Source organism: Aphelocoma coerulescens, unplaced genomic scaffold, assembly GCF_041296385.1.
Source record: "Aphelocoma coerulescens isolate FSJ_1873_10779 unplaced genomic scaffold, UR_Acoe_1.0 HiC_scaffold_101, whole genome shotgun sequence".
NCBI classification, from domain to species: domain Eukaryota; kingdom Metazoa; phylum Chordata; class Aves; order Passeriformes; family Corvidae; genus Aphelocoma; species Aphelocoma coerulescens.
The window spans coordinates 675,926-680,719 of record NW_027183464.1 but is presented as its reverse complement, the minus strand read 5'-3'; positions in this window follow the sequence as shown (position 1 = coordinate 680,719).

Genomic DNA, 4,794 nt, shown 5'->3' with positions numbered 1-4,794 from the left:
TAGAGGCAAGTGATGCATTTTTAAAACCATCTGTGGCCAGGATCCTGCTTCTTGTGAAACCCCTTCAACAGGAAACTCAGCTGGCGCAAGCCCGGCCTTTGGACTTTGCTGCTTTTAACATCCAACCAGGAGATTGAGTCCTAATTAAGGAGTAGAAAGAAGCGCCAGTGCTGGTGAAATGGCGTGGCCCATTCCAAGTGTCACTGACGACAGAAAACAGCCGTCAAGTAAGCTGAACACAGGTGAACCCGTCACTCTCGGGTCAAGGTCTCTGAAGCCTCGGAGATTTGCACATCTCAGCTGGAGGAGAAGGCCGGGAGGCCGTGACTGACACTCTGCAGGAGTGGGCCGGAGCAGTAGGCAGTGCTTCGACATCGGAAGAAGCCCCGCAGTCCTACCTTCAGACCGTCTGCTGAAATAGACTGTATAGGCATCCCTCCTCTAGAATCTCCACTCACTTGGGGGCTAATACTTGTGGCCATTTTGTTACGTTAAGTGGTTTCTGTGTCTTCAATTGCCACAGGTGCTGCAGAAGACAACGGGAAAATTAGACTAGCTAATTAGATGACACTATTAAAACATTTTCCTTACTAATTCTACTTTGATATGGTTAGCTGAGTTTAGGCCAGGAGTGGGAGAATCAATTTGCAGCCTTAGGAGAAGAAGTAGCAAAAGTTTTTAACCTTAGCAATTGCTGGCTCTGTGGAGGGCCAGGAGGATCTGAAGAGTGGCCATAGTTGGCTAGCCCAGCTGAACCTAAATGGTGGGTCAATGTGAGGGCCACAGTGGGATGGGATTTGGGGCCAAAGAAGGAAGTTCATGGCCACTTCATTCTTCTCCAACAGGCACTTATTGCCTAAATAGGATAGGGCGTGTCTATGTAGGAAAAGGCAATTGTCAATTGACTTTCCCTCTGGGCTTGAACAACTGGGTTTGGACCCCCAATTGCCCTCCTTCCAATTGTTCCAAATATCAAGGCAAATGCAATCAAATACCTGTTCGGCTCACTAACAGTAGCTGCGTAAGGCGTTCTTATCACACTTACCAAAAATATTTGGAAGCCTGTAAAGCAATGGGGAGGGACAAGGGGGTTTTTTGACCACCTGTTTTTGAGCAGTCCCCACAAAAATTCCACAAGTAGAAGACATGTTGTTTGTGATTATCAGTGGGAATGGCCACACCGGATTGGAACTCAAAGCCTTTTAGTGAGTTCTGCTCCAAATCCAACCAAGCAGCTTGCAGATGTAAATGTAGGTGGGAACCCTGTGCGGGAGCTTGGAAATGCAAATGCTGGGACCCTTATGGTGGGGCAACTCTTGTTGGAGGACCGTTAGGCCCGGGAATCCTGCTGTATTTTGAGCCACCAATTGATGACCATGGGTAGGTTCCTTTGCTAATGGAACACGGGCTTTGAAAGGACAGTATTGGATTTGTGGCCAACATGCTTAGCTCAGGTTACCTCCAAACTGGTCAGGGATATGGTATATTTAGTAGACTGTTGTTCTTTTTGCTACTACAAGTTCTGGGAAATCGCTTAGGAATCAAAATCTGTGATGATTTAATTAGAGAAAAGCAGTCAGCTGATACAGCCCTGGCTGGAGGGAGCACCCCAAAACGGGGAAATGATGAACGGCCAACAGAACAAGTTACCCAACACGATGGACCAGCCCCTTGGAAACCTAAGGAATTAATCCCAGATGCCTGGGAACCCATTTATCATTTGAAGGAGATAATTAGGTTACAAGCTGTCTCGGAAATAATTACCAACCAGCCAGCCACAGCGCTTGACCTTTTTGCTGAGCAACCCACTTAAATGAGGAAAGCGGTATTTCAACATTGGATGGTATTAGATTATCTGTTGGCAGAAGAAGGAGGAGTTTGTGGGAAATTAAATGACTCGAGCTGCTGTTTGCAAGCAGATGACAGCGGAAAAGTGGTCAAACAAATAACAAAGGAAATAACGTCAGCTCGTGGACCTGTCCAAATGTTGAAAGGATGGGGATGGGACATGTTTTCATGGTTAACTGGCCAGCTCTGGGCTAAATGAATACGATTCCTCCTCTTACATGCTATAGCAACTCTCATCTTTTTACCATGTGTGACACCATGCTGGCGGCAGCTCTTTCAGCAGGTGCTCAAGGGGATGCCGCTAGCAGCCATGCCTACCTGATCCAGAAATGACTACAAAAGGACAGAAAAGGATGTCACTGCAAATAATAGCAAAACCCAAGAAGACTCCAGAAGAAAAAAATTAAATCCATGGTAATTAAGGTTTGTAAAGACAAATACAGAGCAAATAAAAAGAGGAGGGATTAAAAGGAATGAGATGGATGAGTCTTTACAAAGAGACCGTGTGAATCGGCCTGTAGACAAGGCTAGGAAGTTATGGCTAGTGAAGTAACAGAAGAAACTAGGAGTTCTCTAGAACTGTTACTAATCATCAGAGACTGTTGATTAATCAAGGCCGTGTTAAATTCCTGAACCTAGAGCAAGGCAACAAAGACTTAAGAGCATTAGGAATGGGGTTCTTTTCTTTCTTCTCGATGCCAAGAGGGGGGTGCATATTAGAGGGGGGCGCATAGAGTAGGCAGTTCCGGAAGTCTGTATCTCCCGAATACCTCAGCCAGTGGGGAAAAGGAAGAGGGTGCTGTGGCCGGGAACTTGGCATCAAAAGGGGGCTGCATCCCGCAACCGTTTGACAGACGCCATGGGAAAAGCCCCATGGACTCTCCCTGTAGTCGAAGAATGTTGCAGGACTCCTCTGTCTCCTTTTCGGATATAAACCTCAGGCATCGTGGATTAATTTTCCCTAACGGCAGCGACCTGCCGCGTGGTCTCCGTGCTCCTCTCCAGCCCCCCGGGACGTGTAAAATAGTTCCCAGCGGCTCCCACCGCGCGTTGCAGACGGCTGCGCGGCCCCGGGGCTGCCCGCAGTGCTCCCCTGCCCCGCCAGGGCTGCCCGCGGGCTGCGGAGCCGCCTCGCCACCGGCGCGGCCAGGGCTGGGGCCCTTCTCGACAGCAGCCGAGGGGCTGCGGAGCGGGCGGCTGCCGGACGATCAGCTATTTTATGCCGCGCGGTGCTGCCGCCTCCATCTAGCTCTCCATCGCGCCGCCGCCCGCCGCCCGCCTGGCGCGCTCACGCTCGGCCGCGCTCGCCGCCCGCCCAGCCTCGCCGGAAGCTCTCCCGCCCGGGCTGTGCCCCGGCTCCGCCGGCAGCTCGGCAGGGCCCGGCCGCACGCGTGCTGCGTGGCTCGGAGCAGCCGCGTTGCGCCGCAGGCGACGGGGAAGGCGGGGCGGGCCGGCGCCATCGTGGTAGCGCGAGGAGAGGAGCGCCCGGGCGGGGCGGCGAGCGGCGCGGCGGTGAGCGCTTCTGCTTCCTGTCGCTCGGCGGCCGCCCACGGCAGGTGCCGTGTGACCCCGCGGAGCGGCGGGGCCGGCCGGGCGGTGCGCGGCGAGGCTTTCGGCCAGCGGCGGCCACAGCGAGAGGCTGCTGGCACTGCCCGTGCCGGTGGAGAGAGCGGGGATCCGAGGCCGGCCTTCCCCGGGCGACGAGGGGAGGCCGCCTTTGCCGCGCTGCCCTCCGTGCAGCATGTGGCCGATTCCGGCGAACCCGGGGTCTCCGCAGCGGCGCGGGCGGGAGGGAGTGGGGAGCGCGCTCGGTGCCGTGCCGGCCGCTCCCGGCCAGCGCTGCGCTGCGCCGAGGCGTTTTCCCGCCCGTCCTGGGAAGGACATAAGCGACACCGTAGTTGGAGCTTAGCTGTCAGGGGGTACAACTTCCCTCCATTGGCGACCTCCTTTTCCCTCTGATTCAGCTACCTTGTGGTAGGTGCGATGGTGCTGAAGAAGGGTGGCGGCTTGGCACAGTTGCTGTCATAGGTGGTGCGAGAGCTCCACGCAAGGAGCTTTGAGTGGCATGTGTGAGGGTAGGAGGGTACGGCACCCATAGCTGAAGGCAAAAAAGGTCAGGGCATGTCATCAGCCGCAGTCGTGCTAAGTTGTTCATCTTTGCAAACTGCTTGCCGAGTTGTTCCTTTCTTAGGTAATGGGGGCTTGTATCAACCAGAACTGCAAATGGTCAGTATTTGCAGAGAAGGTTACTTGGACTGTTGTTGAAGTGAGTGTAGCAGTTTCTATGGCATTCTGCAAAAAAAGTGACAGGTCTCCCTGTGTTCCCCAGTTCTTAACAAAGATGAAGTTAACAAACCCCTGAAAAGAGGTTTTGCAAAACTTCAGGGATATTTTCCTACTAGTACTGTAGAGACAACCATAGTCACCTTGTCTTTCCAAAAGTGAAGGTTCCCTATTTTTGTCCAAGAGCATCAAGTGCTTTTGATCAGCGTTTGTGTGCATGCATTAGCCTCGTTCTTGCTCTTCCTTGGAGAACTTTTACAATACTCACATGATCTGTGTAGGCTGCAGACTGCAGTGGTGAACTTCAAGGCTTCCAGCAGAAGGGAGATGCTATCCACATTTTGGATTCTCCTTAGCCTGAACCTTCAACGTCCAAGGCTTCACTTTTCAAGCAGTTGGAAGAGCTCCAAATTAAGACATGAACAGGTCTTAATTGACCTTGCCACCGCCTCAGTTAGTCAAGTAATGCTGTGCATTGGATTTGACTAGTGCAACATATGCTTAAAATATGTAGAGTAACTCCTCGATTACCCTCTCAGAAGGGTTGGAATGGAGAACAAGGAGTTCCCAAGACAAATATTTGGTGTACGAGGAGTAGAATTTAGGAGTTGATTGCAGAGCACTGCATGCACAAATGTCTAAGGAGAATCCATCTTTTGATGT